Genomic DNA, 12,329 nt, shown 5'->3' with positions numbered 1-12,329 from the left:
TCAACTACAAAATCCTGATCCTCACCTACAAAGCCCTCCACCATCTGGCCCCCCCCCCATATCTTTTTTTTTTTTTTTTTTTTTTTTTTTTTTTTTTTTTTTTTAGAAGTACGGTAAATTACAATTCTACACAACACATATATCTTGATACATTTTTTATACGCTTCTTTTTTTTTTTTTTTTTTTTAGAGCTTTAAGAAAAAAAGTTGAAGTTAGGAAAGTAAAGAAAGTGCAAGAGAATCGTGCAGTGCGAGAGTGTAAGGAAAAGAAAGCCCCTTAGGAAAGAAGTTAGAGAAGGAAGTAAAGTGAGAAAATAGACCCTAGAAAGAAAAGAAGGAGAAAGTAGAAACAATCGCTCTATTATAACATTAAACTCCGCAGAGAGGGGACTACCAACCAAGTCTGTTTTTGTTATTTTACCTCCCGTTACCAGGTCCTGATTCCGCTTATTTATATATTTGTTTTTTTTTAGATTACTATTGCACCTCATACTTGTAATAGGTCCAGAAACATAGACCACGTCTTTTGAAATTGGTCTGCTTTACCTGCTAGGAGGAATCTCATCTCTTCCAGGTGTAATGTTTCAAACATATTTGATATCCACATTTTTATTGTTTGTGTCGGCGCATTTTTCCAGAATTTAAGTATAAGCTTTTTTCCCATTATTAGCCCGTAATTAAATAAATTCTTCTGAAACACGTTTAATTCAGGGTTATCTTCCGATATTCCGAAGATAATCCATTCTGGTTTTGGTACCAGTTTTATTTTGATCAATTTTGAAAAAATATCAAATATTTCATACCAGAATTTTTGGATTTTTGTACAAAAAACAAAAGAGTGCGCTATGGTAGCTTCTTGACATAGGCATTTATCACAGATTGGTGAAACATTAGGGAAGATTTTATTTAATTTAGTTTTTGAATAATATAATCTATGTAATGTTTTAAATTGGATGAGCGTATGCCGTACGTTGATCGAACATTTATGCACCTGTAGTAAATGATTATCCCAGGTCCCTTTTGAGATTTTTATAGCTAATTCTTGTTCCCAATCTTTTCTAATTCCATCTGTTGTGGGTATTTCTATGTTTAAAATGATGTTATATAAGTACGATATTAAATTAGCTGATTCCGCCTTGGTCTTCATTGCTTCATCCAATAAGTCGGAAGCCATATTATGATAGTCTTTTGTGTATTTTTTCAAATAATCACAGATTTGAAGATATTTAAAATATTGGTTATTTTTCAAATTATATTTCAGTTGTAGTTGTTGAAATGACAGTAAATTCCCTAATTCATACAGATCTTCGAGCGTTTTAATTCCCATTCTTTCCCATTGTATAAATGATTTGTCTATGATTGATGGTTTAAACGATGGATTATTGACTATTGGTATTAAAAGAGATAGGTTTCTTAATTTTAGAGTCTGTTTTATTTGTTTCCATGTTCTTATTGTGTTATGTATAATTGGATTTTTATTATAATTTTTATTATTCAAATTTGTTGGTGAGAGGATGATCGCTCCTATATTACTCGGGGAGCAGTCCCCTTTTTCCATTACCATCCAGTCCGCCTGCTGTGCAGAATTGTCCAGCAGGTGAATCATATTTTTAATATTTACTGCCCAGTTATAATACATAAAATTAGGGAGCGCTAGACCCCCCAGCTCTTTTCGTTTATTAAGGTGTGCTATTTGTATTCTATGGGATTTATAATCCCATATAAAATTTGTAATGTCTGAGTCCAATTTTTTGAAAAACTTTTTTGGGAGGTATATAGGTATTGATTGAAATATAGGTATAGAATTTGTGGTAAGAAAACCATTTTAATAGCATTTATTCTGCCTATTAAGGACATCGGAAGTGTTTTCCAGAATTTAATCAGATTATTCAATTTCTTGAGTAAAGGATTATAATTGGCTTTAAACATATCCTGGTAATTTCTAGTAATTTCAATTCCCAAATATTTGAATTTTTCTGTGGCTATTTTAAAGGGAAATTTCCGAAGCTGTGTTGAGTCTTTTGGTTTTATCGACATAATTTCACTTTTGTTCCAATTTATTCTATATCCTGAAAAGGATCCAAAGTCCTCTATTAAGTTTAATATGTTTGGTATACTAATTTGTGGTTTTGTGATGTACAGTAGTACATCATCGGCATATAGGGATATTTTATTCTTTGAGTATTTTGTATTATAACCATAAATATCCGGATGAGTTCTTATTTTTTCAGCAAGGGGTTCAATTATCAAAGCAAATAGCAGCGGTGATAATGAGCATCCTTGTCTATTGCCCCTTGATAGTTCAAATTTCGAGGATAAGATATTATTAGTTAATATTCTAGCCGTAGGTTTGTTATATAATAGTTTTATCCATGCGATAAAGTTTTCTCCCAATTGGAATTTTTGCAATACTTTAATCATATAATCCCATTCTACTTGATCAAACGCTTTTTCTGCATCCAGTGAGATAATAGATAACTCTTGGTCGTGAGGTTTATGTGAGTGCATTATGTTAAGCAAACGTCTCAAATTATTAAATGAATGTCTCTTAGGTATAAATCCTGTTTGATCTCCATTTATTAATCTACTAACGTACCTGCTTAATCTACTGGCTAATGTTTTCGCTATTATTTTTTGATCCGTATTTAACAAAGCAATAGCTCTATATGAACCTGGTTCTTCTATGTTTTTATCTTTTTTAAGTATTAATGTGATCGTTGATTCTGCTAATGTTTCGGGTAAGCTTTGCTCTTTAAAAGCGTGTGTATACATTTTCTGTAATCGTGGGGTAACTATATCATAAAAGGCTTTATAGAATTCACTACTGAATCCATCTGGTCCTGGTGTTTTACCATTCTTAAGTGTTTTGTAAAACACCAGGACCAGATGGATTCAGTAGTGAATTCTATAAAGCCCCCCCATATCTCACTGACCTCCTCTCCCCCTACCAACCCTCACAGTCCCTCAGATCCACATCAGCCGGTCTCTTCTCCATCCACAAGTCCAACCTCTGCAGTTTTGGGGACAGAGCCTTCTCCAGGGCAGCTCCCAGGCTCTGGAACTCCCTCCCCCAACTGATCTGCAATTCCGTGTCCCTCACCATTTTCCAGTCCCGCCTCAAGACCCATCTCTTCACCTCTGCCTATCCTTAGCCCCACGTCCCCCTCCCTTTTCATCTGTGCATTAATTGCCTCATATTGTGTTTTGTATTGAATTCTGTCTTTACTTTGTGTACTAGTCATGTCTCTACTATTTATTTCATTCCCCTTACATGTTTTTCCTCTACCTGCTACATTTTTGTAAGGTGTCCTTGAGACTCTTGAAAGGCGCCCATAAATAAAATGTATTATATTATTATTATTAAATAAACCATTTCCCTGGTACTATTCTAGTAAATCTTTGTTACAATCTCTGTAAGGTTTTCACATCCTTTCTCAAGCACAGCTCCCACAATTTAACACAATTGAGCCAGTGTGTTAAGGTTCAGCGTATTGAATGCGATTTTATACATTTTTTCCTATACTAATAAACTAAAAATTGTGTTATTTAACTTTAGACAAGTAGATGGTTTATTCCCCCTGTAATAAGCTTGTTATAAAATGAACGATTGGTCTTAGGTAAAGTTGCATCTTGAATGAATTAAGCTAATCAGTTTTATTCATTATTATCCAAGTTAAATGGTTAATTATGTTTTTAAAACTACTCTGAATCTGGAATTTGCAATCCATTCTTGACCTACGGAAGCTAACTAAAAGTGTTTCGAATATCCAAGAAATCTGACACAAGATAGACCCAAAAAGCTGGAGTAACTCAGCGGGTCAGACAGCATCTCTGGAGAAAAGAAATAGGAATACTTTATTGTCACATGTGACTAAGCGCAGTGAGATTCTTTGCTTGCATACACAATGTATACAAATAGCAACCACCTACAATGATGACAAAGTTACAAAGCACGCCGGCACCCCCTTTTGTCCCCCATCCCCCTCACCATAGCAGTTCCCCCACGCTGGGTCCCCATTGTCCTTTGTCCCCTGCCATTGTCCATTGTTCTTTCCTTCTCCCCTCACGGCGGTCCTCCACGCCAGGTCCTCCATTGTTCTTCCCTTCTCCCCTCACGGTGGTCCTCCACGCTCTCACCGACCATCGACCGCGGGTCAACCCGTGAGGCATCGCCGCCGCCACCTCGAGGCTTCACCACCACTGAGGCCCCATCGTCGCGAGGCTTCACCCCTGTCGACGCCCCACTTCATGCCTCCGAGGTGCCGACCTGGGCTCTGCTTCGCCCGACCCAGGCTTCTACCCACGAGGCCCCGGCCAAGCCCCATCCCGAGCTTCTACACGGCGATCCGGGAAGCATCGAGACCACGGCTCCTCGATAAAGGCATCTGGCTGCGTTCCCAGTCCACAGGTGCGGCCCGTCAGGAAACCTTACGACCGAATGGCATGTTGGGCCTTTCGAGTCGAGACCCTTTTACAGACACAAGGTTGGACGAATGCAATAATATTAAATTTAATATGCACAGTTCTGGCTACATTAAAAATACCCAATTTTTGCTGACATCTTCAAAAGATTTGTGTGCAGACTGTTACTTGGTATCCCCCTTATCGCTATATTTTAGCTCAGAAAACTCATTTCCTATGCTCCATACCTTTATGTACACACACATCTCATTTTAGACTGCTTTGTACTTCCGCCATTTAATTCCATCTGTATCTATTTGCTTCTAGTGTTTCTCTATTCTTCACCATCCTGGTGAATACTCACAAAATTAGCTTAAACCTTCTCTTAGATTAGGTTTTCATCTGAGAGCACCAGTCCTAGACCTGTTGAGGATTCATTTGCTAATCTGGATAAATAGAATAGGTCCCAATATTCCAGGTGCTTCTCTCATGCATCATTTCTTCAGCTTCATATGACACATATATTATCCTGCTACTCCTATAGTCACTAGCACTGGGAATAATCAAGGGATCATTTCCTCTGAGGATGTGCTTTTTAACTTCCTCAAGTTCTGAATGTTGGACTTAGAAACATACAAAGAAATGCTCAGCTTGTTAATATAGTAGGCAGAATGTTTTTTATATAGTCTGAAGAAGGGCATCGATCCGAAACATCACCCATTCCTTCTCTCCAGTGATGCTCCCTGTCCTGCTGAGTTATTCCAGCTTTTTGTGTCAATCTTTGGTTTTATATTAAAGCTAGTCTCTTGTGATATCATGTTAGGAAGCACATTTTAGTTAGCTTGTGAAACTATATATTCAAGAAGCTATAGTTATCCTAGAGTTTTATAAATAGTTTCAGTAAAATTATTGAAAATTTAAATGTCAAAACTGATTACTTCAATTTTGTGAAGATGCAACCAATGTGGAAGACTAATAGAACCTTTTTTGAAATAAAATACTTAATTCCAGAAGGAATAAACCATGTATATGTCCAAAAGGTTAAGATGGGCAATGTGATAGACTAAAGCAAGGTGGCTAATTAATTATCCGAGCTCTTATATATGGAAGAATACATAATACCATCATTGCATTTAATCTCTTTACCAGCTTACCTTCCTGTCTAACTTATTTTCGGTAAGCAATGAGCAATGATCTAGCTACAATGTTATGTCATTCTATCATCAGGAAGTTACAACTGCTGTGAGTCTGTGGGTAACAGTTTAACACCTTTTTAACATTGAATATGACTATCACAGCAGCACCTACAGGAAAACCAGATACAAGCATCACATAATGAGAACCAATATAACCATTGCCAGTATATATGCAAGATAATGTACCTTCAGATTTTGCAAAGTTGCCCCTGTATTGCACAATCAGGTCACCGGGTCCAAACATTTGTCTCATACTGTCCAAAAATAGCTTTCAGTTGCCATTGAATTACACGGTAACCTAAAGAGTTTGGAGAAATATTTTACAAGACTTATTAACAACATGATAAAATGTGTTCAGTTAATTGTCTTTATGTATTTTAACACCCTTGGTTGAACATCTCAATTCATGAGGACATAATGAACATTTTTATTGTAATACAGGCAAGTATGAATTGTCAAATATCTGGATTTTAAGCATGTGCAAGAGGGGATTAAGGGGTGGCACAGAGGCACAGCTGGTAGAACCACTGTCTCCCAACGCCAGAGACCCGGGTTCCATCCTGACCTCGGGTGCTGTCTGTGTGGAGTTTGCACATTCTCCCTGTGACTGCGTGGGTTTCCTCAGGGAGTTCCGGCTTCCTCCAACATCCCAAAGATGTTTGGGTTTATAGGTCAATTGGTCACTGTAATTCGCCCCTAGTGGGTAGACAGTAGATGTGAAAGTATAATAACATAGAACTAGTGTGAATAGGTGATCGATGGTTGGCATGGACCAGCTGGGCTGAATGGGCGTTGTAGCAATGTCTCTAAGTAAACAAAGCAAATATAAAATGGAGGATAATTGAACATGGATAGGAGATATAATTCTGTCTCCAGTTTGTCTTTATTTTTATGGACTATTTATAATCGCTTATATCCACATTGGAAATGGAAATCACCCATTTCAGCTTTCCATGACTTAAGTACTGATTCCTTCCTTTAGTAGGATGTAGCACTGGTAAAGTGCAATAATTAAATAAGACAAACCTCACTATCAATATGTGCTCTGATGATGAAAGGTTGCCCTATTACACGTCAGTGTAATTGAACACATCTGCGGAGGAAATGCAAAATGGACAGAAAATGATACATGGGTCATTAAAATTTAGAAGCATTGGGAAGGAGATGAATTAAAAAAAAAACTTTTCTCCTAAAATGGATGTACACGAGAAATGTGAACGGATGAATGAGAAATACATAAAGTAAGATAAATATACATAAATTAGGCAACAATTCCTCAAACATACAGTACAGATGATTTATTTTAAATTGGATAATGAGAAAATAAACCCAATAAGTTATTGGAGAAAAACAAATCTGGGATATGAAAATTACCAATACGCTTCAAGTTCTATTAGGACACTATGAATCCGATTTCAAGAAAAGATTGACCAACGGGAAAGACAATAGGCATATATTATTTCTTGCTGGCAAACATAACAAGTGGTGTATCACATGGATGTGAACTGGAACGTCAACCTGGTACAATTTATATAAATGACACTGTTGAAGGCACCAAGAGTATGGTTGCTTCATTTGAAACAAAGGTAAATAAAAAGTAAGGTACACACAAAATGCTGGAGTAACTCAGCGGGGGGACAGGCAACATCTCTGGAGAGAAGGAATGGGTGATGTTTGAAGAAGGGGCTCGACCCGAAACGTCGCCCATTCCTTCTCTCCAGAGATGCTGAGTTACTGCAGAATTTTGTGTCTTCGATTTAAACCAGCATTTGCAGCTCTTTCCTACACATAAATAAAAAGTAAGTTGTGAAGAGGGCATAAGGAGGATTCAAAGGGGAAACAGATGGGATATAAAATATCCTAAAAGCAATATAACGCAGGAAAATGTGAAATTGGTCATTTTGGCCGAAAGAAATAACAAAGGAAGACAAGACACAAAAAGCTGGAGTAACTCAGCGGGACAGGCTGGAGAAAGAATGGGCGACGTTTCGGGTCGAAACCTTTCTTTTAAATTGGAAGGAGGGTCTCGACCAGAAACGTTACCCATTCCTTCACTCCAGAGATGCTGCCGGTCCTGCTGAGTTACTCCAGCATTTTGTGTCTACCTAATGAGTGGTTAGGTTCCTATCTACTAGAGTTTAGAAGAGCGTGAGATGACTTGATAAAACAAAATCCCGAGGGTCTTGACAGGTTAGATGTGACGAGGATGTTTCCCTTTATACAATAATCAAAAACTACGGGTCATAGTTTAAAAAATAAGTAGGCTTCACTCATTTAAAACAGATTAAGCAGAATCCTTTTCCTTTCAGAGAACTGCATCTCTTTGAAACTTTTTAAATCTGAATCGAGTTCTCTTATACATAGTACTGGAGAGATTTTAGCTTTGAAAGAGTAACACACCTTAATGCAAAAAATGGTAAAAAATACCAAATATAGAGTGGAAGGTGCAGTTTAATTGGAGGTCTAGCATAGTATGCCACTCACCACTCGGGCAGATCACGACCTCAAAACTAATTTAAAAAGTAAGATCGCATTTCTCCCCTTCCTCTCCTGGCTTCACAATTAACACTTCTATCATTTTACATTTGTCTTTTCAGTTCAGGCCTTTGTCCAACCATCTGCCTGACAAAAAACTCCCCTCACCTGCAACTATTTATCACCTAACAGGCTTCATCCTGCCCCTCCTCTCTTCCAGTTTTCTCTCCTCTCAACCCCCCCCCCCCCCCCCGATAATAAGCAAGCAATGTGAAGAAGGGTTGCCCCAACCTGAAATATCACCTATCCATGTTCTCCAGAAATGCTGCCTGACCTGAGTTACTCCAACAAGGTGTCCCTTTTTCAACAAAAAATACAATTTTGATCAATGGTACTAATCCATCAGTAGTCCTTCTCACTTCCTTAAAGCCAAAAGTAGGTAGGGTTCCCTTGACAGTCTGGAAGAACGTCTGCTACTAGCAACTGAGGAGATCTTTACATTTTCTGAAGAGCTTGCAGGAGCAATTATGATGCCCAGAAAGGAAGAAACATAGTAAGATTAAACGAGAACTTAACAGTTTGAAGTTTGATCTGTATTTTATGAGGAGTTACGATGAGGGATTACGTGAAGAGCCCGCTCAGCATGCATACTTCAAAGGAGCGGTGTGGAATCACAGATAGACACAGTTATTGAAATAAACATAGTAAAGAAAAGGAGACATCAGTTATCAGTTTGACCCATATTATTGAGGGTGGGAGCGGAGGGCACGTAATCCCTCATCGTAACTCCTCATAAAATACAGATCAAACTTCAAACTGGTAAGTTCTCGTTTAATCTTACTATTTTACTTCGGAGTCACGTGAGTGACTACGTGAAGATTTTAAAGCTCTGTGATTTCAAACCGTGTAACAGTTATTACTTCACTCACTGCCAAGTCCTTGAGGGAGCAAGTGTGTTATCGTAATCAACCAATGAATCTGTTTGTAGAAAAACACAACGGTATTTATTAACAATAACAACAAATAAATTAAATTGCTCCCCTGGGCTTAAATTAAATATTTGCAGACTGTAAAAAATGTTCTGCAAATAAAGCAGGTTTTGCCAACGGCTTATTATAAAAAGTTTGGAACGTTCTTTCCCCCGACCATCCTGCTGTAGCCAGGATGTGGTCTATAGGCACGTCCATTCTTTTGGCCGTCGACGTGGATGCTGCCCTGGTGGAGTGAGATTTGTACATGTTAGTTTTTATCCCAGCAGCTTTTAGCACCTGGTTGAGCCATCTCGCAATGGTTTGGCTCGTCACCCGACCATAAGGTTTTTTTATGACTGACCCATAAGGCTTTTTCACTCCCTCGAATATTTTTGGTTGTGTCCATGTAGGACAGTAGGTGGGTCATGGCACATAACAGTGGTTCTGGCGGGTAAGCCCGGAATTCCATGACTGGATTAGGTGTTCCTGGTCTGCTCTGTTTGATCAGTCCCTGGATAATGAAAGAGATCTGGTCTGGAGCTGTGATCATGTTGTCCAGTCGCAATAGGTGTAGTGACTGGACCCTCTGTGCAGATACAAGTGCCATCAACATGAGTGTTTTGAGCGTAGATTGTTCCAGGTTGAGGGATCTGGCTGGTGGCCATCCCCTGAGGTATGTCAGGACCACACTGACATCCCATATATGGGTGTACCTTGGTCTAGGGGCGTTAGAGTTGTAAATACCCTTCATTAGTTTGACCACCAGCGGGTGGGACCCTACGGCCTGTTGTCCTGGAGCTTGTTATAAATAGACAGACAGGGCACTTCTAGCTGTGTTGATGGCACTGGAGCTGAGTCCTTCATCGTGGTGAAGGTTCGCCAGGAATTCCAGTACGTTGGTAACTGTAGCGGTTGAGTAGGTGGTCCCTGTATCCAAGCAGTACTTCTCCCACTTTTTGATGCTGGACAAGTACTGTTTTCTTGTGGATGTTCGGAGGGATGCTGACATGGTGTTGACATTTTTTTCTGACAATCATCGGGTTTCAACAACCATGTCGTGGAGTAATGGGAACCATGGCTGTGTAGGCCAGTTGGGTACTATCAAAATACCTGAAGTAGAGTCCATTTGTATTTTGCGTAGTACCCGGCTGATGAGGCAGAAGGGAGGAAATGCATAGAAGAAGAAATTTCCCCAATCCAGCGCGAACGCATCTACCTCAGGGTCTGGTTCCCAAGCGACATACATAGGTACCTGGTGATTTAGCCTTGATGCAAATAGGTCGATATCTGGAGTGCCATATTGCTTAATAATTTTTGCAAACACTTTGGGGTTTAACATCCATTCGGTGTTGTCATTAAATTTGTGTGACCTGGTGTCTGCCACTGTATTTAGCTTACCTGGCAGGTAAGTTGCTGACAGCCAAATATGTCTTTCGACACACCATTGCCAAATTGTGTTGACCAATTTGTCGCATGATATCGATTTTATGCCGCCAATATGGTTAATGTAGGCCACCACCGTAGTATTGTCTATTTGTAACCGAACATGCAAGTGATGCATATTGGATGCATATGCTTTTAAACCATAAAAGGCACCCAACATCTCTAGATAGTTAATGCCCAGTGTAAGTAGTAATGATGACTCTAGGTTAGTCCATCTACCACCTGTGCTGGATATGAAGTTAGTCGCTCCCCAGCCTTGAGCACTGGCATCTGTTTGGATAACTAAAGTAGGGTTAATGATGATGATAGGGCTGAAACTATGCCAAACGTTTTCTGCCCACCACTGTAGTTCTGATATTGCTTCAGTGGGTAATTTCATGATATGATCATAATGACCTGCATGTCGTTTTAGTGCCTGTACATTTGTTCTTTGTAAGTTTTGATAGTGCAAAGGTCCAAATTGTGTAGCCGGAAATGCTGCTACCATTTTCCCAATTACTCTTGCTACTTATCAAAATATTGATTGCTCGTTGACCATTAAATTGTTGCATGATTGTGCCAATTCAGTTGTTTTGTCTTTTGGCAAAGTTACAGACATGTGGGCTGAGTTAATTGTGAAGCCCAAGTAGTCCATGGTTGTGGATGGCTTCAACTTAGATTTATCTGGATGTAAGACAAATCCCAAGGTTTCGAACAACTGTTTGGTAGCTGACACAGCTGATATAGCCAATTCCATGGTCTTGCCTACTATTAAGATATCATCAAGATATGCCATGACAATATGTTTTTGTCTTCTTAATATTGCCAGGGTTGGTTTTAGTATCTTGGTGAATAATCTTGGGGCTGATGTTAATTCATTGGGTAATGCTTTAAACTGCCATAGCTGCCCCATCCAGGTAAATTACAGGTATCTGCGATGATCCTTGTGAATGGGTACTGAATAGTAAGCATCTTTGAGGTCAATGCTTGCCATGAAGTATCCTTTATAAATCAGTTGTTTGGCAGTAACAAACTTTTCCATTTTGAAATGCACATACTTAACAAACATATTTAGTGAAGTTAAGTCAATGATGATGCGACACCCGCCATCTTTTTTAGTTTTAGTGAATATATTTGACACAAATTCCAAGGGTTCATATTTTGTTTTTTCAATGATACCCTTAGTGATTTGTCTCACCAGTTCAGCTTGTCCCTCTCGTTTCTCTTTAACTGAGAGGGAAAAGACCCTCTGGGGTGAATGTTGAACCGGTGGCAATTATTCTAGTATAAATTGTATTTTGTATCCACTAATGCTATTGAGTATATACTTGTCACTCGTGATAGACTCCCATGCTTCCTTAAACGGGTGTAATCTCCCCCGTTAGTATTGCGCCCCTACTTTCTATATGCTGGTTGTAACCAGACCCACCTACCTCCATGGTTATGGGTGTTTCTTCTGTCTCTTCCCAGACCAGCGAGTCTTGCGCGTTGTCTGACATGGAGGTGATGTTTGGGGGTGGCGCATTTTCCATGGGGTCCACTCTGGGCCTTGGTCTAAAAAAGACTTCCGGTGGTGATATGCGGACGCCCGAGCTTTCACCCATAGGGTAGACGTCGACTGGTGGACGCAATGGGGTGCTGCCACTTGGGTATTGTTGTTTTGGGTTTGCTCGTCCCGGGGCTTGCCCTCATGAGACCGAAAGTTTTAGAGGCCTCTTCCATGTCCTTGACTTTTTTAGTGAGGTCTTTGCCAAAGAGCAGTGTGTCTGGCTCAGTGGTTGGGATTTTGTACAACTCAGCGAATTTTGGATTGAGGGCAGGTCTTATAATTTCTTTGCGGAGGTTATTTATCTCGAACTGCGTGT

The 12,329-nt window shown here is 39.3% G+C and overlaps 1 protein-coding gene across 3 annotated transcripts in view; it reads right to left on the bottom strand.

Annotated features, from left to right (window-relative positions):
• LOC129702666 (zinc finger and BTB domain-containing protein 20-like) overlaps positions 1-12,329 on the bottom strand; it is a 241,768-nt gene that overhangs the window by 33,856 nt on the left and 195,583 nt on the right. For all 3 annotated transcript variants that reach the window (XM_055644560.1, XM_055644559.1, XM_055644561.1), the window contains exon 5: positions 5,783-5,894. The gene's annotated coding sequence lies outside the window, so the exon portion shown is untranslated. The remainder of the gene's footprint in view (positions 1-5,782; positions 5,895-12,329) is intronic.

This window comes from Leucoraja erinacea, chromosome 13, assembly GCF_028641065.1.
Source record: "Leucoraja erinacea ecotype New England chromosome 13, Leri_hhj_1, whole genome shotgun sequence".
Lineage (NCBI taxonomy): Eukaryota > Metazoa > Chordata > Chondrichthyes > Rajiformes > Rajidae > Leucoraja > Leucoraja erinaceus.
The sequence above is the reverse complement of the archived record's forward strand: the minus strand, read 5'-3'. Positions and strand labels throughout refer to the sequence as shown.